Source organism: Plecotus auritus (genome assembly GCF_963455305.1).
Source record: "Plecotus auritus genome assembly, chromosome: 8".
NCBI classification, from domain to species: domain Eukaryota; kingdom Metazoa; phylum Chordata; class Mammalia; order Chiroptera; family Vespertilionidae; genus Plecotus; species Plecotus auritus.
Window position 1 is genome coordinate 77,597,750 of NC_137782.1, and position 23,521 is coordinate 77,621,270.

Below are 23,521 nucleotides of genomic sequence, written 5' to 3' on the forward strand. Positions count from 1 at the left end.
AACACAAATACATTAATATGATAGAGAAGAAGGCACCCCCAGCTCTTTCTCAAACAAATCATGTGCCCAAATGAGTAGGTACAAATTAGCAGTTCACACTTATAGCAAATATTGTTACGTATCACCTTAAATTCTATATTAAAATAATGCTCATAATATTTTAATTAATAAAAATTCTCATGTGTCTAACAATTAAAATTTTCCAGCTATGTAAAGGCAATATAGGCTAGTAGTGAAGAACTCACTAGATCTGGAAATCTTGGTTTTATCCTGCTTTTTTCATCACACAATGTGATAAGACATTACTGAGTTCTGGTTCCCAGTTCCCTCATCTAAAAAATAGACACAATAATTGAGGCTCATTAATAGAATTGTTGTAAGGGTTAAATGAGATGACACATATGACATTTTCCAACATACCTGAAACTCAGTACCAATATGAGGTAGTAATAGCATTTTGATCACTTTCCTATTTATGACATTTAATCTTCCTGACAGCTTTGCAATGTAATATATACCAGAAGTAGCCAAACTTTTCTGTAAAGGGCCAGATAGTAAACATGTTTAGCTTTTCAGACCACAGAGAGTCTGTTGTAATATACAGCTTTGTTGTTGTAGTGGAAAGAAGCCACAGAAAATATAAAGGGGTGTGTCTGTGTTCAAATAACACTTTATGTGCAAGAAACAGGTGGTAAGTGGATGTGGCCTGGGGACTGTGCTTAGCTGATTCCTGACAATTATCTATTTAATATTATCTGTATTATTTTATAAATAAGAACATGGAAGCAGAGTGGTAGGAGATTCCATGTGAGCCCGTGCTAGTCAGTGGTATATGTCAAAGTAATATTCATTGTCATCCAACTTGTAATCCAGGACTTCGCTGAAGAACCTCTCTGATGGTCATTACTTATTTAGTGATCATGTGCAATGTGTGAGAAAGACTTGTTTGCATTACTGGTTAGAGTGTGGGGTTCCTGTGGACAGTCTGCTTTTATTTTGTTTATGGCCAAGATCTCAACTTCAAAAATCAACACAACCTTCTTGTGAGCCTTCAAGTCCATCAAAGAAATGGGGAAAACCAGAGGCCTGTGTAAGTTCTAACTGAGGATTAGAAGCATAGCAGCTCAAAGCCATTGTTAATACTTCTCTTTACTTATAATAACACCAAAAGTATATATTTTTAGATAAATGTATTTTGAGGAGAAAGGGCTGATTTGGAGAATATGGTTCAAAATACTGAAAAAACACAAGATATTTTTATGAAATAACTTTTAGTTTTAGAGTTATTTTGGTCCTCAAAGATTTCTCTAGAGAAGGACATGAAGTCTGTGGTTTGAGCAAAGTCTTTTACACATGGTTCAGGGATACACAGGTAAACCCACTTTCTCTCTCCCACGCTCAAACTCTCCCTCTCTCTCTCTCTCTCCTCCCCCCCCCCTCTCTCTCTCTCTCTCTCACACACACACACACACACACACACACACACACACACACGCTCAGTCACTCAGTAGCTCACTCATACATGAAATAAAATGTTTTGGTGTCCAGAAGCAGGCATCATGCACCAGACTCTGCTCTTTAGAGGATGCTATTATTCTGATTCAACCTGTATATATTTAGATTCAGATTTAATAGGCTTAGCATTAAATTTTTCAACCACCACAAATTAGAAGCAATAAATAGGGTAAAGGACTTTACTAATAAAGGGTAACTGGTCATAGCAAGAGGTGACAACTGACGTTTAAGTACCAAAGGAAGTAGCCAAAAAAATTGAAAAACCACATCATGATACCATGTTAAATCAGTTATTAAGAAAAGGTTAACTTATATTCATTGCACGCTGATTATGTAAACAGAAATAAGTGTAATATCTTTTAAGATTATGTTGCTTTAAAGTCATTCTAACAATTTGAAATGTTGACCTTTAATTTTTAGAATCCAGTTTTCTGGAAAATTTACTCAAGTTTAATACCTCCTTCTCATGGTGGATAAATGTGGTGTTTCTACATATTCATAAATAAGCTATAATCTAAGTCCATCTTTTAAAAAAGAATATTCGTTTATGTTTTCAATCATATTTTTTGATACAACAGCTGTATTTATTTTTATTTATTTCTTTTTTTATGCCAAACAGAATTAGAAATAGATCTTTACTCAGCTACCTGGTAATGGATCTAATGAAAAAACAAACAAACAATAAACAACTTAGTAAAGGACAAACCTAGGGGGAGGCAGCAATTAGTGGATAATTGATGAAGGTGACTTCCTTGAATACATCTGAAACGAGTAAGCAAAGAAGACCTTGAATGGAGAAACCAGGGGCTTCAGTTACATTCACTTGACAAAAAAACCGATACCACAATCAACAGGGAAACACAGCATGCTTTCCTGCCCATCTGAAGATGTACTCCCATTTTATCTGATCAGTCTTGGGTTGGTGACCGGCAAGACATGTACAATAAACCCCTTTAAATGAATTTTCCAAGAAATTGAAGTTTAATGCTTTAAATGGCATTTAAAAATCAAGTTGTTCACAGTAAGGGTGCAGTGAATATTTAGTTTATAATTTCATCTTGTACAATGAACATATGTAGGATTGCTAAAATAACTATTGCTTCAGTCAATACTCACAGAAGAGTAGCTCAAGTTACAGATTTTTATGTTATAGACTGAGCCTCCTTTCGGGGAACATTTAAAACTTAGGTGTATTTTAACATGATTCAAAAACAAAGGGTTTCCTTGGCATATTGACTCTCATCCTTGTTTCTGCCTCTTTGGATACCCTTCATTGCCAAATATACAATTATTTCAAGTGTGGAATCTTCGTAGGCTCCTCTCCTAAGGATTCAGATTCTCACTGCTGATCAGCTTCTGCCCTGTCCCAGAGGATTCCATGCCAGCACCTCCCAAAGGCAGAGGTTCTATTACCCGGTGTGTTGCATTTAAAATTGAGAGAGAACATGCAATCGCTTTCATCTTTTCCTAAATTACAGCAAAGTTTAGCACCAGATTGTAAATTCCAGTTGCGATGTGTTTGTTCTCTAAGGATTAAGAAAGTTGTTCATATTTCTCTGGGGTAGGTCACAAGTTTTCTTCCTGGATTTTTGTTCAGAATAGACAACCATCTTTGTTTTATTGGAGTCTCTTGCGAAAACATAATTACAACTTCCAGACAATTCTTTTGCGGTCAATTTCAGCCTTTTCCTACTGAAGGAAAATGGGAATAAATCATGTCTCCATCTTCATTCTGTAGTTCTTCAAGAACAATGATCAGTATTGAAGTTTGAAGCACCCGAGTTAATTATTACATCCTGTAGGTTTTGGAAATGCAGAGTGTATAAATTATTAGGCATGTATAAGAAACTCATTTTCTTAAAGCATTGAAAGATGTCAGTAATACTAAAGACTAAATCCCATGGAATACATATGTTTATATACAGTTTATATATTCCAAATACCTAAAAAGTGTATAATTAACTCCCTGTTACAAATGAGGTCTGTATTATCATAAAGTTCTTTGTTTCCTTTTAGAACTGACCTGGTGTTTATTTGCAAGGCTGTTGAACTAAATGGGGTCTTATTTTTAGCTCCATTCTCTGGCAGATTTTGTGCCCATGTCTTATAACTCTTCCAGCCCCTCCCTCCATAGTGTTTCCACTTCACTTCCTGAAACAGTTACATTGCTCCTTCCCCAAATCCCAGGCATTCTCCGGGGAGCTGTTTTCCTTTCTGTAGAGCACTTACCGTTTATCTCTGTAAGAGAATATTTTTGAGTTTTGGACTTAGTTTATTTATTTTTCATTCTAATAGGAATCGCTTTGGAGCTAGCTGAGCCACTGTTGGTTGGTTCCTTAAGTGTGGCCCAGATCTCTTCCATCTATAAGAAACATTTACCTTTTTCATGTCAAAAGTTTAATGAAATGAGAGAAGAGAATTCTTTAAAATAACAATAATAATAAAAAAAAAACTCTAATAGATTCAGAAATTTTTTATATATCTTTTCAAAGGTTCGGTCAATTTTGTTAAAACAAAGAATGCCAGCCAGTCCCAATTGTCAATATATATATATTTGGAAGACTTTATTATTTTAAATATGCCTCTAGATTAGAACCCCTTAAATTAGTCAAACATATATCTTTTTGGGATGGGAATACACATTTATTTCATTTCTACACTTCTGTATAGAGGAATTAATTTTAATAAGGAAAATTATTGGCTGAATGTCAGTGATACATAAAAATTAGTTTGCATTATTAAAACTAAATTAAATACAGCAGCCTAAGTAGACTTTGTTCGAGGGTTGGTAAGCAGTCACATAGCAGCGCTTGCTTGTTTTCATATGACATTAAAGAGTGCACATGTAAAAAGGGATAAGTATATATTGACAATTGGGACTGGCTGGCATTCTTTGTTTCTTACAGCACCTGATATATCTTGAATGGCCTGCATACCTACAATTCTTAAGTGAACAGTCAACGTTAGGACATTTACATAGTCTTATATCAAATGGGGCCAGTCTTGTTTTGACTATTTTACCACAACTGAAATATACAAAGGTTACAAATAAACATTATGTTCAGACGTTGCACTGATTCAAATGGATTTTAAGGAGAAAGGACAACCTTTCTTGTTTCTCAGGTATTCATAGACTTTTTGTGAGCTTGAATTGTCTGTATCTCCTAAGCTCTCAACTGTTCTTTTTTCTCTTGATTTCTAATCTTACCCACTTTGACTGTGGGGAAGAGAATACAATGGGGGGATTAATGGCTCAGTCCAGAAATGTTTGCTTACTGGACAATAGAAAAGGGAATTAGGTAGAAGTTCTTGCCCTTTCTGTTTACATTCAGTAATGTAACTGGTATATTGAAAAGGCTGTCCATAGTGGCTGTATTTTTCCAATTGTGATTTCCAAAGTCTTATTGTTAGATGTTCATCAAGTAAAGAGAGAGAAAGAAGAAAAGAGAGAAAAAGGAAGAAAAAGATAAGATTTGAGAAGCCAATGCAGTCACAAATGAAACTAAAAGAAGGACTTAAAAGAAAGTGTGTGTTTGTGCAAGCCTGCATGAGCTAATAACTGCATGCATGCACATTAGATTAGGGCTGATGATGATAGTTAAGGAGAAAGTATACACTTTTTTAGAATACTAATTATCAGACCTCTTTCTAAGTGTTTACTTAAACTTGTATCATACATTTACACATAGTATGCTGGCTGACATTCTTTGTTTTCAGGTGAAGACATAGAAGCTTAGAGAAGTGAGGAATTTGCTGAAGATCTCTTAGAACATAACTGGTTGAGCCAGGATTTGAATCCAGGTTACTTATTTACTCTAAAACCTCTCTTTTCTTCATTGGTGAAACCTGTTATTTGAGATTCAGGTTTGATTTTACTCTGGAAATTTTGCCACATCTGTTACTTTGTGAATTTTACAAATCTGATTAAGTAGATTATGTGGAGCCATCCAAAATCCTTTTCTACTGACATGGTTAAAGGTAAAGGACATCTCAGGACAAATTTCAAGCAATGCTTATTCACTGAAGGCCTACAAATGTGCAAAGTATCAGGCAGGTGCTGAGAAAGACTCAAAGAAATATGACATGGTTCCTGCCACCAGCACTTCATTAATTAGGTGAAGAAATAAAACATACACCTATGAAAAGCTAAAGAAAATACTATTATCAATTTATAATGTGATAGTAAAATAAGGCAGGATTAAATGCCAAATAAGAAGTGCATGTGGAAGAAATTAAGAGATCTGTATTAGACTACTGTGGTCTGGCAATTCCTAATAGAAAACAAGGAAGGTATTTAAGCTGGATGGGGAAGGATGGACAGAATTTGGAAAGAGAAGCGAGATGTAGGAGGTTTGTTCAGGCCTGCACACAAGTGTGAAGAGAGGCAGGCCAGCAGGAGGCAAAGAGTATCCCAAATGCGTTGAAGGACACAAATAAACACAGGTAGGTAAGGATACCACTTTGGACGGAGTAGGTTTTGGACTGAAAGGAAGTAAAAATGGGATCTAAAAAGTAGATTGAGATCCCATTATCAAGCCTTAGGTGCTAGCATAGACTGAGACTGCTGCTATAAGGACGTGGCCAATGTACATAAACAGGAAGATGACATAGTCAGAGTTGTGCTTTAAGATTATTCAGGCAGTGAATGCAGGATAGAGGATGGATGTCTACAAGTAAAGGGTGAGGCAACCTGCATGGCTGTACCACAGTGGGCCAGACCCAGAGCTCACCATGGACACCTGTCACCACTGCTGCTCAAGCTCCTGCACGCAATAGCACAGAACTCATCTACCCATCCAGTCACTTCACCATGTGGCCAGAGTGATCTGTGCAAGCATTAAGAGTAGTTGTTATCCTCCTGGAAAAATCTCAACATTGCCTATTTTCATCCCTGTCTCCTACCCTTAAACATGGCCTAAGAGATCTTGCCTCTACCTTCTCTCTGGTCTTATCTTCTACTTGATCACTTTTGTTTCTCTAGGCATGTTAATTAAAAAAAAAAATCCCTATTATATGTGTTCACCATGCTCCCTCTCATTGTAGGCCCTTTGCAATGCTGTCTCTCTTTCTGGAATGATCTTTGTCTCCTTATTGTGTTATCAACTCCTACTTACCCTTCAGATAAGCCCAATCTTCTTTCAAGACCTCCATGGCTAAGTCAAATTCCTCTCTCTAAGGGTCTCATAGCCCCACATCTATCTCTCCTTTTTCAATGTCTATATGTATCTGATTATTTGATTAATGTTGTTTTTTCCACGGGGACCAGAGTCTGATTTTGCTCTCCATTCTGGTCCAGAATCTAGCATATACCTATTTCATAGTAGATTATGGGGCAGGGGCTTGGGGCGGGGGGGGGATGACCTGTGATTAAAATCTAAGGTGATTTTAGAAATTCTCTATTTGAAGGCTTCAGTTATTACAAATGCCACTTATTTTTAAATACCTTTGGCATTGACTTAAAAATGGAAATGTTACATAGCTTAATCAGTGGTAGGTAGGATTAACATTCCCCAAATCACAGGCTGATCATTTTAGTGCTGGGGCTATGATTGTACTTTAGCTGCCTCACATCTTTCTAACCTAGATGTCTGCAAGCCTGCTGTTAGAATGTGAAGCTGTCTCTGAAAGGCAGAGAACCTCTCCTCAAATTGTCCCATCAGCTCAGACATGGCCAGCCTTTCTGTACCCTAGGACCGTGGTCGGCAATCTGTGGCTCGCAAGCCACATGCGGCTCTTTGGCCCTTTGAGTGTGGCTCTTCCACAAAATACCACGGCCTGGGTGAGTCTATTTTGAAGAAGTGGCATTAGAAGAAGTTTAAAAAATTTTGGCTCTCAAAAGAAATTTCAATCGTTGTACTGTTGGTATTTGGCTCTGACTAATGAGTTTGCCGACCACTGCCCTAGGAGAACCCAAACAGGCCAGAAGATTTTAAAGTAAAGGCTTAGGGTCTTTGTGTCAAAGGGGGCTCTTTTTGTTATAGCTTTTAAGTTCAGCGTAAACAGAGTGTGAGAAAACACCAACATTGCACAACTTGAGGTTCAAGTAAAGATAATTTCAGTTGCAATTGCATTATTCAGGATCTTTTTGCCTCTGAAACAGAAAAATGGTAATTAACCAATCTAGATGAAATGTCAATTTGAGAGAAAGGTAATGAGAAACTTTCATAAATCATCCAAACACCAAGAAATCTGTTATATTCTGATTTCCAACCTGCTCTGTTGCTATGAAAACCCACTTTCAATGGCTCTCTGAACTCTACATATTCATGCAATGATGCTTATTTCTGAAAGATGGACTCTGCAGTGCTATGAGGGAGTTTTCTGTCAGTTGGCCTAGAGTTTTTATAAAGGAATACTAGTACAGCCACATAATAAGAGTCATGCTCTTTTGGAATTATTTTGCTTTATCGCATCAAAATTTTTCTTCATGATTTAAATAGAAGATATATTTTTATGTGAGGTAGGTGGCAGTTACATTGGGGCATGTTTCTAGGGTGTTTGCTAAAGTAAAGCCCATCTTTTCAAGCCGTCTTTATTTTCTATTTTTTTTTTTTTTTCAGTAGTTCCCTGGTAAAATCAAAGAGCTTGCTTCATTACCCTTGCGATGTGGAGGGAACTGGTAGGATGATCACAGGGGCGTGAGCGGCCTCAGCTTTTCTTAAAAAGACCTTTTCCATTTCATGGGCAGAGGGACCCCATGCTGTGCTCCATCCAATTCTTAATTCCTTCTGCCACTGTTTCAGGGGGGTCAGGCTTTTGTGGGGATGGATTATTTGTTTCTTTAAAATCCACCCTGGTTCTTTTCACTCCCGCCTTTTCCTCTTTCTTTTGTGGTCTGCAACAATACAATGTAACTGATTCTTCGGTTTCTGCCTTACAGAAAATCCATCTCTACTTGGGAAAATGTAGTTAAATTTAATACTGCAGCTCGAGGTGAGATAGAAGTGAAGATGGCTTAACACATGAAGTGGGTAAAAATGTGTAATTGAAACAGTATGATGTTGATGAGGCAGTGTGAGAGGCTGTCAGGAGGCATTACAATATGCTGATGAACCAGACCAGCTTCCTAGTTATGCTGTATGCACATTCTCCTTTACTTTTTTTGGGGGGGAAAGGAACCTGGCATACTAATTAGCTTTGTTTTTAAAGATGCAGGTGAGTCCTTTCATTGATGCTTTCTGAAAAGAATACTGCAACATATCATGTCCTTAAGCCATTTTTAACCTTGAGTGTCAACTGACAACCTTAAGAAATGAAAACTCTTAATTTGCTTTAGAATTTAAAACAAAAAAAAAATATTTTGAGTATTAAGCATTATGAGCACTGACTTTAAAAATTCAAATTCTAGACCTAACTGGTGGCTTAGTGGATAGTGCATCAGCCTTCGGACTGAAGGGTTCCAGATTCGATTCCGGTCAAGGACATGTACCTTGGTTTCGGGCACATCCCCGGTAGGGGCATGCAGGAGGCAGCTGATCGATGTTTCTCTCTCATGGATGTTTCTAACTCTCTCCCTCTCCCTTCTTCTCTGTAAAAAATCAATAAAATATATTTTTTAAAAAATTCTAATTCTATGTTAACAAAACTACATATGAAATCTCTAGCCTTTCTACATTGGATCGGAATAGTTCATTGAATAAAAGTACTATAACATTTGAAATATTGAATAGAAATTATACCATGTTTTATTCTGTATTTGGAATTTTACAGTTGTTTGTATAATTGACATGTTTGTTCTTTGGTACAGTCATCAGAAAGATATCCAGGATGTGTCTGTCTGTCTGTCTCTTCCTTTCACTTGATGACTATGTCTGAAGTGAGGGTGGGGTGAAATTGGAGGAGCAGTAGGAGGAAGTGTAAATTAACTTTTAAATATTCCTTCCCTTTAAAAAGCTGAAATGTTAGGTCTGAAAGTAAAAGCATTATTTAAAAACCTTATAAAATACTATATATTTTCTTTTTAATCTTCAAGTTATTAACAGATTGCTATATTGGATATCATTCATGTGGTTTTGGTTAACATTTCCACTCTAAAAAGACAGCTATTTACTAACTGCAGAGTGTCGAACCATTTGCAGAGAGAGGATTAAAATTTTATTTCCTTTGAGATTTAAGATGAGGAACAAAGGGATAAAGAGTGGGCTTTAGGGAGGCAGGGAAAATTGGAGGTGGGGGTTGGGGAGGTGATTTTCAGTTACTTTCCTAGGATGCTGGGAAGCCAAGTGGGAGAGAGTTGGGAGGGTGCCTTCATGGACTGTGACCTTCTGGAAATACCTATGGACTTAGCAGAAGCTAGTTGGAACCAGGGAAGAGAGGCAAGTGATGGACAAAGCAGGAAGGAGTAATTATTCTTCCTAAACACATAGTGTAAGATTGTGGTAAATATATACATATGTATACATGCTAATATTTTGACATGACATTAGGATAAAGTCTTAGAAGAAACAGTGTGGTGTGTGTGGTTTTAACATCAGTGGTAAGACTGTGAGGCAGAAAGAGAAACTGGACAAGGAGTGGGTATCTCTTAGCTTTCCCCTCATCCAGTGGTGCAGAACCCCCAACACTCACATATAATTTGTTCCCCAAAATCAAACTTGGCTGTGCCCTTGAGGCTGATGGAAAGAGCCAAATATGCAGCCTCTGATCCTACCGTTCATGGAGTCTGGGTTCTTTCCAACACAAACCATGGATTTCTGGATGGGAAACCTTGTTTAGGAATTTAAATTATCGGAGAATTGGAGCAGCCTAAGATAGTCACTTGTGAAAGTTGACTTTCTAAGAAATAATTACTGGAAACAACATATTTTTGGTTTGGAAACTTCTTCAGAAAATGATGGACTAAGTAATATAGTCCTCGGATAAGTACATGGTCTCACCCAAGAAAAAGGAAGTTCGGCTGTAACATGGGTTTCTTTTATCTAGATTTATTCATTCCCTTTGTCTTTGTGCCTTTTTAAATTAAAAAATATAAATAATGAGGAAATATAACATCTTGTCTAGAATGCTTCTGTATTTTACACTTTAAAAAAGTCATTTTAGTGTTTGAATCTAAGTATTATTATACAATTCAAAAAGAAAAATAAACTCTATCTTCCTCTGCTCCCTTGAAACTCTCATTTCAGAGTTTTCTTGTCTCCTCCCAGTTCTTTCCATAGTCTTAATTTAGTTTAAGAATTTCTGAATGCTCACTAATTGAATTTATTTATAATCTGTCTTTTCACCATATTTCTTTCAAAACTGAGGCCACGGTAATCAGGAATGGGAATTTCACAATCATGCAGGGCCTGATTATTAAAAGTCTTTTAATTTTGAGATGCTCTTTCTATTCATTAAAGAACATACACAATAAATAAATAGCACATTTCATCAAAGTATCCTAAAATGTATACTCTTAAAAAAAAGACTTCTCTAATGCTTCCCAAATCCCTGAAATGTTGTATGTCTAAGAGATGGAAAGGGAAGATCTGAACTGCAGATGAATATCAGTTGAAAATAGTACTTAACATTCCTTCTAATTGAGGCCTATGTCTGGTTATTAAAGAACCAATTTCTTTAAGGACAGTAACTATGCCCCTAATGTACATAATCTATAGCCAACTCCCTCTAGAGCCTTGGACCTTAGGTGGGGAAAACATGAGTAATAGAATAGAATTTGGTGGCAAGGAGAGGGTAGGGATAGAGAATATGTGGGCAGCTGTGTCTTTCTCCTGTCTGTAAATTGACCTTTTTTAAAAAAATTATGTGTTAAATTGATTGTGGTGACATTGGTCAACATGAACATATAGATTTCAGGTGTGGGTTTCTATGTTACAAGTTCTGTATATTGTACTGTGTGCCCACCACCCAAAGTCAAGTCTTCTGTTACCTTATATTAGAACCCCATAAAGTGACCTTTTATATTCCTGGGGAGTGACTCCTTATCTGCTCGGATTTGCAGGAAACTTGAAAACAATTGCACATAATACAAATTAGAGGGTGTTGTGCTAAAAAAAATCCTCCTTTTGCTAATATTTTTCCTTAATTATAGTGATGAGTGTGATGAGTATACAATGGAAATAATAATTTGATACTTGTAAATCTTAGGCCTTAGTGAAAACCATATAGTCTATATGCTATGACTATAAACATAGTTGAACTTTAGACTATATTGCAGTACCTCTAATCTATTCAATTAATATCTCATATGTAGTTATTTTTTGAATAAGCAAGTACTTTTTGTTAAAGGAAGTGAGTAAATTAAAATATACTCTTCCTAAACCCTTGGAAAGGTTCCCAACCAACCAGGACGTTGAACACTCATCATGCGTAATTCACAATTCGGTAAATACAGTTGTCATATCATAGCCATTTCCTTGTTTAGTTAGCATTTTAGCCTAAAGGCAGTAGATTTATTTTTTTTAGCCTGATTCATCTCCCAGCTGCCAAGCAACTTCTTCTAACCACATTACAAATTGCTGGATGCATCTGCATACACACATAATGAATTGATAAATATTAGATGACAGATATATTGATGTAAGTTGAAAGTTAAAACTCATGGAGTGAATTTAAATTTAGACCAGTCTAGAAGATGTGTTTGAAATAAGAGTAAATCTTTCAATTCTATAAGGAGTGTCTATTAGGGTGAATACAATTAATCTCGGCTTAAGTGTGAGAAATAATTGTCTACTGTCTATTATTTTACTGCTTATATTACTGCAACAGTCTGTGAGTGATCACACTAAGTGTTTGTACTGAATAGAGCTTTCGGAATTGCCTAACTTCAGTAGGTTGCATCCATATTAAAAATGTTTTTATGGCTTTTCATGTCGTTGAAATTTCTAAGCCTGACATTCAAGACTCTTCTAAATTTAGACCAGTTATCTTTCCAAAGTCTTGAAGTACTATGTCATCATAGACAATTTCAACCAAGATAGGCTTTTCCTTTTTACCTCCATGCTCTCCTTCATTTATTTGCCCTACCTTGCAATATCGTTCTCTCTAGTTTTCCCCTTCTCTAAAGGGTCAGTGTGATAGAAAGAATATAAATTTAGGTCCTTGATGCAACATAATTCTAAACTGGGCTCTTCTTACTAGCTAGATAACGTTGGGCAAAACACTTCTCCCCTCTAAGGCTTAGTTCCTAACTCTGCACAGATACATATATTAATTAGCTCCTAGCACAAAAATTCCATTTAACAAACAACCACAAAACTCAGTGGCATAAAATAAATATTTATTTCTCATGCATCTGTGGATTGGTTGGGCTGAGCTCCAGGTACTGCACCAGCTCAGTATTTCTCCATGAGTCTCCCATATTTTGCAGGGTCATTGGGATACAAGGATTGTTTTTCTTCTGGTTAGGGTAGAAATCCACCTGTGCAAGTACAATTCAAGATTTTGTTTTCATCACTTTGGCCTAAGGAAGTCACATCATTGGCTCAGAAAATGCAATCCACCCCTCATGGAGGAATTACAATGTCACAGAACAAAAGGTATAGATAAAGGTTGAGGATGAACAATTGGAAACAATTATGGAATCTCCCACAGTAGTTCTTACTATTGGAGGATTAATTAAAATCCTCTAGATTAGGTTTCTAGCATAGCATATGCACAGAGGCACTCAACACATTTGACTTTCCTCCACCTTCTTCCTTTAGTTTTAAAATATATGTGACCTTTTCCATGAACTCTCCCTTTCTTTCATTCTAATTAAAAGTAACCACTTCTTCCTCAGTACTTAATGCATTGTCTATAATAATTCATTTAAGGCCTCTTTCTCTTTTCCTATATTGGGTTTCATTATCATAAGCAGATTGCAAAACTCTTGCAGATGGTTTCTATCACTGGAACTTCCTGGGCTTTTCACATAGTAGCTGTTCACTGGATGTTGGAGATACTTTTATAAGCAATTTTGATTTGCTCTTTTATTGAAATACATCTGGAGCAGCTGGTATTAAGCCCTGTATCTTCTCACCAATCTTAGATTTTCTTATAAGCTCAAGTAGAACATATTTGTCATTTAATAAACTGGTATGGTTCCCAAACCTAGTGAAGCAAGGCAAATGAAATTCTTTTAAAAGTACCAAAAATCATATAACAAGCTTGTAAGTTAACTGGAAATGAAGGCGTGTGCTACATGAATGTAGTGTTTTACCTGAATTCTTATATTTCCTTAGAGCAAAGGTAATAGAAATAGTTTCAGTATATAAATGATATATTTTTTGACAGGTACGTGAGATGACAATATAGAAATTACACATAGGAAACATTGTGCCTCCTTATCTCCTTTGTCATTCTTCCTGGTGTTCCTGGCAGTCAGACCACAGAGCTCACAGTCCTTGTGCATCTGAATCAAGTTACTTTGCTGATGTCAGGTTTTCTCACTCTCTGAGTAGCACTTCTGCAGAGCCATCTCTTTGAGTGATAGTAACTGATTTATCTTCTTCAGAGAAAAGAGATTTTTATAATATATCTAATTATATTAATAAAAACTTGAGATCAGATGAAATGATTTAACAGCTCTAATCTGACTTTGGTCTCTGACAATCTCCACCAGAGATATTGTGGTCTTATACAACCACCATGTACCTTAGAACTGTAACCCAGTATCCCCCTTCTAATTCTCAGTGTTATTATACTTTTTTTTCAGCGACTTCAATTTTTGGATATTCCCATTGCCACTGACATACAAAGCAAAGTAGAATAAGTAAAAGCATACAAAAATATATACTTGTGTGTCATTGCTTTTTTAGTGTGGTGATCATGTGTGATAAGAGGAAAGACTGTTGGAATCAAATATGCTGAGTTCAGGTACCTGTGCTGGCACTTAGTAGCTGGCCACAGTTTCTGGATCAGGAGTTTGACTTACATATATTAAGTTTGTTCTGAAATAATATTTTAGATTATGATGTTTTACAACTCTGTTCATTGGCCATGAAGGAACTAGGAAAGAGGGCAGGAGAGAGAAAACATTGACTAAATAATGTTTTTTTTGTGCCGTTGCCAGTCATTGTTTTGGAATCTGATATGAGAGCTAATATTTGTTGTTGTTGTTGTTGTTGTTGTTGTTGTTGTTATAATTATAAAAATATGATTACCTCCTCTTGATTAAAATTTTAAATTTCTTTATTCCTTGGATTTCTTCTTTAAGGTGATTAAATATATTGTGTCTTAGAAAGCTTTGATGAAATTTATCCATGCTGAACCTCATTATAAAACCTATCAAAAAATTTAGAGGACTTTCCTTTAAAGGTTTATTGTCACCCTAGCTGGTTTGGCTCAGTGGATAGAGCGTTGGCCCCCAGACTGAAGGATCCTGGGTTCAATTCTGGTCAAGGACACTGAGGTATGATCGTTGATCCTGGTTGGGGCATGTGCAGGAAGCAATCAATTGATGTGTCTCTCTCAATTGATGGTTCTCTCTCTGTGTCTCTCCCCCTCCTTTCCACTCACTCTAAAAATTAATGGAAAAATATCCTTGGGTGAGGGTTAACAAAAAAAGGTCTGTTGTCTCCTGTGTAATTTTAGCTGAGTTTCCTCATATACATTGGGTAGTAAATTTTTATGAGTATCTCTATTTTGATGCTATTCAGCTTTTCACAAGAAATATATATATATTTATATCCCTTGGTTTACTAGTATAGACCATTAAGACTCTGATTCCAAATTACATGCATATGTGTTAAATGCAATTTTATTCTCATAAAGGAAATCCTACTGAGCATGACCACTCTTCTAGTGGTTTCCATGCAAAATGAATTATGTTGTATAGTAATATAAATTCCTTTAGATTTCCAATGAAAAATGGTCTGAAAATTGTATCCTGCGGTTTAAACTGTTGGATATCTCTTACTAGGCTTGTGCAGAGGATGAGAACAAAGAAACAGAGATAGTTTTGCTTTACTTTCTTCCTGCTGAACACATACCGCATAAAAATTTAAGATTTATATCTTAAGAACTATGGCTATTTTATAGGCCTCAGAATAATTCAAACATGCTGAGTCTTTTAAAAACAAGCACTCTGTAAAAGTGGATGCACTAAGTTCCTGGACTAACTAAGCTTATTATGATTTTTCAAATTCATTTCCCCTTATCACCCATACGTAGAGGAAATTTGGTGTAGTGGTTAAAAGTGTGAGCTCTGTTGTCAGACTGATTTGATTTGTTTATTAAATCTCTGTCTCTATTGGCCTGAACAAATTGTATAAGTACCTGAAAGTTCAGTTTCACCAACCTTAAAATGGAGGCATAATAATTTTTGTTATTTATTTCACTCATCTATGTTCTAGATATGAGGAATGCCCATAAATCAAAGTTCCTATTATTGACTACTACTCTGGAAAGATAAAAAATATATTTCAGAAATAAACCTGAAGAAGGAATGGTAACTTCTGTGATAACATAGCGACTGGGCACTATATTGGGTTATAAAGTTCTGTATGAAGAGGATATGTTTAAGCTGATATGTGAATAAGAAGAACGTAACCATAAGAGATCTCAGAGAAGAGCATTCAAGGCAAAGGAAACAGATAATGTAAAGCTCTGGGCAAGAATGAATTTCCTATATTCAAGAAACAAGGAAAAAAAAAGAAAAAAAAAAAGGCCGGGGAGACTTGAGCATCATGATCTAAGGAAAATGTCATATAGATGTTTGATGAGGAAAGGGTAAGAACTTTGTAAGCCAGAACAATAAGTTTGCTTTTTATGATAGGTATTATTAGGAGCCATTGAGAGGTTTAGAGAAAGGAACTCCATGGCTTACTTAATGTTTTAAAAAAGATTTCTTGAGATAATCTATGGAGAATGGGATGGAGAAGGAAGACTTGGTAGACTACTGCAGTAACCCAGATGAGAACTGTGCTTACTAGTAAATGAAGTGGTAGTTCTAGATGTGGTGACAAATGGGTAGATTAGGAGTGAGATGATGGGAAGAATCAAAATCCTCAGTTTTTAGCTTTTGCAACTGATGGATGGCGACACCATAACCTGAGATGGGCAAGATGGATGGGCAGGTTTTGCAAGGCACATCAAGAGTTTTGTGTTGGCCTTGTTAGCATTTAGACGATGATGTTAATCAACAGTTGAAGATATGAATCTGGAGCTTAGGAGATCTGTCAGGGCTAAAAACAGAAATTTTAGAGTTATTGGTACTTGAACACTGCAGAGAAGGGAAGTGGAAAAGAGAAGATGCCCCAGGATGAGTCCCATGGTGTACCAAGATGTAGAAGTCTGGCAAAAACACAGTCAACCAGGGACACTGAAAGGCTTGGGCACTGAGGGAGGAGGAAAGCCAGAATAATTAGCCCTAATAGTAACTTCTCTGTAAATGATAAGATCTTATTTGGGTTTCCTCACAATACTGAAACAAGTAGATTGAGAGGTGATCCCAGGAAGGCTGGTAAGAAGTGAAAAGTGAGACAGGGAAGGGGAAGAAGCTGATGAGAAGTGATTTATCAAACAGGTTGCCACTGGGGAAAACTGGAGCTAAATTCTGCTGCTGTCCTTTTGGAAACTGGGTGAAACATGCTTCAGAGTTGCTGCATCCAAGGAGTGAGGGATATTTATCTTTCACCCTTGTTTGCCATTCGCTGATATCTGCTCCCTGGATATGAACTCATGGCATTTTGGGCCTGCCCCCAAGATAAAGGAGGGATATACCAGAGCAAGTGCTGAGCAGGTCTAGATGGGCCCCACTGGGGTCAGTGTAGTTAGCTATTCCTGTTATCATGTTCCTGACTGTTTGGCCCTAATCATTTTATTTTTCTTCACTGAAGTATAATCAGAACAAAAGATATTCCAATTAATAAAATTGAATAACTAAAACAAGAGAGAATTCAAAATTCTTCATTACTGGTGATATATTTTTTAGTGAATGAATAATTCTCCATATATTATTGATCTAAAATAGTAGTGAGTTTTAAGGAATATTTTTTAGTGCCCAAAACACCATTAAATGGGGCACCATTAAGTATGAATGTCAGCACATATGGCCTAGGTGTTTGATATTTTCTGAAATATCAGAAGAATTCACATGATACAGTACCTTAAAATTCAATGCCTTTCTCCAAGAGAACTTAAAGGTTAACTCAATGCTTTTATGGTGCCTTGTACACATGCACTCACTTGATCCTACCTCCTGGGAAGGTAGTGAGTGAAGTGTTTAGTGTCACAGGTGAAATTGAATTGCTTTTAAGCTTCTTATCTGAACAAGTGGCAAATTTGAGGCTAAGATTCAGGTTTATTAACATCTGATCTAGTTTCCTTTTTTTCCGTGTCATAATGGAAATGGTAAAATGCTTACTTGAACCTATAATGTGCCAGACACTGCCTCTAACCACTTTAGAAAAAATGCTAATTTAATCTTCAAAACAACACTATAATTTAGGTAGTATTATTATCCCCATTTTACTCATGGAGGCACAGAGGTTAAAAAAGGTCCTGTACACATCTCATAAGTGCCAGAGTCCCTAGGGACTCAAAACCAGGCATTCTGCCTCCATAGTCCATTCTCCTTGAACCACAATGTTGCATAGCTGAAGTAGCAGAGATTTGCTATGATCATGTCACTGGCTAATGAATTGCTTGGACAAATCATGCATCTGATTTGTATGGTACTTTTGCCATAAATTCATTTTGTTAATCATTTTACTAGAGATTGAAAAACAAAAACAAAAAAAGAAAAACCTCACCACAAATAGTACTATTTTTAATTCAAAACTTTGGGGTATCTTTTCTTTAAATCTCTTTTATATGGTCTCAACTGAGTAGTTTTTAAAATATGTATTCTAATATATAATCTATTAACAGTGTGATGTTTCCCTTTTGTGAATTCTTATGCCTTATCATTCTGTTTAAAAATATGCAGGATACCTGGAGATACTCTATCAATAATCTTCTATTAAAAATTTGTGTTTCTCTTCCTGACTTATTTCACTTAGCACAATAACCTTTATGTCCACCCATGTCTCAAATGACAAATATGATTTCATTTATATGTGGAATAAAAAATAAGTAAATAAACAAACAAACAAAATGGGAACAGATTGATGGTTTCCAGATAGGAGAGGTGTTCTGGAGGATGGGTGAAAAAGGTGAAGGGATTAAGTAATACAAATTACCAGTTATAAAAACACTCACGAGGATGTAAAGCATAGGGAATATAGTCAATAACATAATAATTATGTACCATGTAAGATGGGTATTAGATAATTGGGATGATCAATTTGTAAGTTATATAAATGTCTAATCACTATGTTGTCCACTTGAAGCCAATATCATATTTATTGTATGTCAACTATTATTGAAAATTGGGGGGGAAAAAAGGAAGGTCTACCAGCCAGATGCTTTGTGCTTTAGAAAGGAAGCTGTATGGACCCAGGTGTCCACTGAGAAATGTTCTACCATGTTTCATTATTATGTGTGCCTTATGTTACTTCATCACGTCCCAAATCTAATTTATCTATTTCCTATTTTGTTATTACCTGTTCGTTGTACCAAATGACTAATCATAATTTTCATATTAATTTCAAATATGTTATATCATTTGATCTCAGCAACAGTTTGATATTGAATAGATCTGTAAGGAGATCAGATCACTTTAATCATGAAGGAGAATCTTTTATCCACCTTCTGAAAAGAAGATTTATTTTAATAGCTCTGTCGACACATGTAAGAGGATTCCAGCCCCAGTTAGCCAGAAGGTATTATAATTACTTCTCCCATCCTACTCATATTGGTGACTATTTAAACTCTATCGAAAATGAATTAAAGGCTCATGTGCAATCCTTTCATAGCCCATGAATTTCAAAATTAGGAGGTCCTTAACTTATTGGCCCCCAAATTCTTTATCCATTTATATCTGTTAAGTAGAGCCACAGAAGAAATTATGACCCAGTATGCCTTCTCTTACTTAAAATGTCAAGTTCCCATGTCCCAAAAGTTAGTACCTGAATTATATATCTGTGTGTTTAATTTTTGTTGTTGTTTTTTAGATATGAATAAAATAAGGTATCTGGTAATTTAAAATTATTTATGGAACTCTCCTATAATTGTAATCACTTACAATTTATATTTTTTAGAGTGTTAATTTGCAGATGAATAGAACTGTGAGTACATGATTAAAGCCAAAGTTTTTATAATTTAAACATTATCTTTCAGAAAGTACTTTAAAAATAAACTAGCTTAAGTGCTTCCTAATTAAATATTTTTTCCTTTATTTTTCTGATATTGGTCCTGATATATATACAATTATATATGGCATATATTATAGCTAGAGGTTAAGAATTGAATGCCCAAATCTCTCTTTAATGTCTGTCTTGTCTGATGGCTGCAGCCAGATTTTATTGGAAAAGCTTACAGAACATGAGAAACTATTTCACTGTTACTGTCTGTGTCAGAAATAGCCGGAGGTGAGCTCCAGGTATTGTGGGAGTCCCTTAGAGGTTGATGCAAAGATTCTGGCCAGAACAATAAATTCAGTTATATTTATTTTTTAAATGAGTTGTTTCACTCATAACTTTGTAATACCACTTGGAAGAATAGGAAAAATATAAGTATATTAGTTGTCACATTATTATAGGGTTCAATCCTGGCAGATTATTCTCTGCACAGAGTATATATGAACATAAGTAAGGTTAACAGAAAGTCTATCATTCTGTTTTCATACAAGATACCTAAAAGAAATGTATAGTTAATAAATGGGGTGATGTCTAAAAAGCTGCAAAAACATTACATTAGATTTTAATTCATAGTTAGATATGCATATTTATAGCTGCCACTTAGATAAATCTCTGATGATTTTTGTCTCCTTGGCATTTTCCAACAAAACAGGAAGCAACATTTAGTCATGTTTACTACCACATAGTTGTTCTAGCCTTCAAATAGTTTAAAGTAAATGGCACAAAAGTGCTTAATAAATTATAAAAACTATATAAGTTTGAACTATTTCATAAGATTTTAACAAATAGTATGAAGATCATTGAACATTATAAATTAAAATAAATATATACCCTAGCAGTAGAATTAATTTTTTCATATAAACATATCATTATATCTATTAATCCCAGGAATTTCCAGTTCTGATTATATGACTGAAAAATCATCTGAAAATCATCACTTATTAAAAGCACTTTAAATATTTTGTCTAGTATCATTAATAACCATTTAAATATATGGTTCATTGGGCTTGATAATAAAGAAATCCACCAGTGTCAAAGGACTGAGTGAGGATAGGAATCTGCTGCTCTCCTGTGCTCCTTATCCCCTGTCACCTGGATAATTCTTGCCATCTAGGGATATAAGAACCAAAGCCTAATACCCAGGGTCCAGGCAAGTTGGGGAGTATTTATAACCACAAGCTGGCTATATTATGGATTGTCAGCACACATTTACCTTATGTATTTGTCTGAAAACTCACAAACTGAATATTTAGTTTAAAGTCTCGAAGGTGATTTATAATGAAAATCCTCATTAGAGGTACATACTGTCTATACAAATCCCAAAAATTTTATGGATAAAGTTAAAATGGCCACAAGGATATTATGTAGAATGAGTAAATGCACAGGGAAACTATCATGGTCTACAATCAACAAAAGCAACAAAAATAGAAACATAATGTTGGAATCATCAATAAGAATGTAATTAAGTGTGTATGTTGTATTTACTAAAATAAAAGAGAATTAAAATGTCAAGTGATGCGAGACTATCAAGAATGATTAAAAGGCTTTTTAAAAGAATCAAATAGAAGTTTAGAAATTTAAAATACAGTTTTAAAAATCACTACATGGGTTTAACAATTATGAACTAGAAAACTGGAAGATCTGAAGAATTGCAGCGAAAATAGGCAAATAGATGGAAAATATAAAATCCAGAGTAAGAGATGTGTAGGTATGCTGAGCAGGTCTAACATACATATAACTGGAATGTCAGAAAGAGAATAGAGAAAATGGAGGAGACTGATATTTGAAAATATAATGGCTGAGAATTTTCCAGGATTGATGAAAGGCATAAGTCCTTAGATTCAGGAACACCAACAAATCCTACACATGATAAATGAAAAGAAAACTACACCTAGACATATTGAAGCCCATCCATAGAACTCTAAACACAAGAATAAATTTCTCAGAGCAACCACAGAGAAAGGACAAGTTACCTACATGGGTAACAACCACAGGACAGACAGTCTCTCTCATAGCATCAATGGAAGACAGAAGCATTAAAAGAGTGCTGTAAGCAATAGTTATCGAACTACATTTATAAATTGAGTGAAACTGCCCTTCAAGAATTAGGGTGAAAGAAAGGTATCTTTCAGAAAATTAAAACTGAGAGAATTTACCACCAGCAGACTGTGACTAAAGGAATTTCTACACAATGTACTTCAAGAAGAAAAAAAAACTATTGTGGAATGGAGATCCAAATTAAAAGGGGAAAAAAAGAAATGATGAGAAAAGAAATGAATGCATATGTAGGTAAATCTAAGCCACTGTCAGGACAGGATATGAAGAGACAGAATCATCTCTCGTGGGCTTCCTATAGACAAAGGTGTCAAACAAGGGAGCATTTTTGTTCATCCCTATTTGTTCATCTTTCTATTTGTTTAATCTGTAAGCAGACTCAGAATAAGGAAAACTGGTGAAAGAAATATCAGTAACTTAAGGTATGCAGCTGACACCACCTTACTGGCAAAAAGTAGCAAAGACTTGAAAAGACTTCTGATGAAAGGAAAGAAGAAAGTGCTAAAGCAGGGCTGCATTTGAACATCAAGAAGACAAAAATCATGACTAGAGAAGAAATACACAGCTTTAACATGGACGGTGAAGGCACTGAAATTGTTAACAATTTTGCTTACGAGTGGTTCCATTATCAATTCAAATGGAGGCTACAGCCAACACATCAAGAGAAGGCTGAGACTCAAAATGGCAGCAATGGAAGAATTAGGAAAGATCCCCAAGAGCAAAAATTTTGTCATGCAAGACCACAGCTAAGATCATCCACACCCTTGGAATCTCAATTACTATGTACAGATGTGAAAGTTGAACAGCGAAGAAGACTAATAGGAAAAACAAACAAACAAAAACATTCATTTGCAGGAGGTGTGGGTGGGCTAGAAAGGGTCAATGGGAAAAAAAGGGGGGAGGATATATGTAATACTTTCTTTTTTTAAATTTCTTTATTGATTAAGTTATTACATATTTGTCCTCATCCCCCCATTACCTTCCCAAACCGCCCCCCCCCCAACTCATGCCCCCACCCCCCTGTTGTCTGTGACCACTGGTTAGGCTTATATGCATGCATACAAGTCCTTTGGTTGATCTCTCCCCCTTACCCCCACCCTCCCCTACCTTCCCTCTGAGGTTTGATAATAAATATTTAAAAAGAAAAGAAATAAGGTGTTGGAGAGCTTTACAGATACCTGGCCTGCCAGAAAGACCAGCAGTGGATCATAGAGCAAATACTGAAAGATCGCTAGGCAAAAATTACAAAATGGAAGCTGTCCTACTTTGGGCATATCATGAGATGGTTCTTTGGAAAAGATTCTTTGGAAAAGGTTCTTTGGAAAAGACAGTAATAGAAGGCAGCAGGAAAAGTTAAAGACCAAATATGAGATGGACTGATTCCAAAAAAGAAGCAATAGGCACAGATCTGCAGGAGCTGAGCAGGGCTGTTGAGGACAGGACATTGTGGGCATCACTCATTCACAGAGTCACCAACTCAGTGGCACGGGAACACACAAATCTAAATCAATAATAGTGTGTATAGGATTCAGTGATAGATAAAACAGATAGTAGACAAAAGCTGCCTGTAATCTGAGGAGAGGCAATTTGAACTAAAATCATTTTTAGAAAGTCATTTTATTATTTAGGAGGAAGATTGAATTACACTTAAATGTTATTAAGTTAACTATACATGTTATATTTTCCAGAGTAACCACTAAAAGAATTAAATATATATCTCCAGAATAAGTTACAAACCCAGACATGCACTAATTGTACATCAAAAATATTGTCTTTTGTGATTGCAAAGCTAT

General features: G+C 35.7%; 1 protein-coding gene across 4 annotated transcripts in view; it reads left to right on the forward strand.

Annotated features, from left to right (window-relative positions):
• MACROD2 (mono-ADP ribosylhydrolase 2) overlaps positions 1 to 23,521 on the forward strand; it is a 1,970,509-nt gene that overhangs the window by 667,552 nt on the left and 1,279,436 nt on the right. The window lies entirely within an intron of this gene.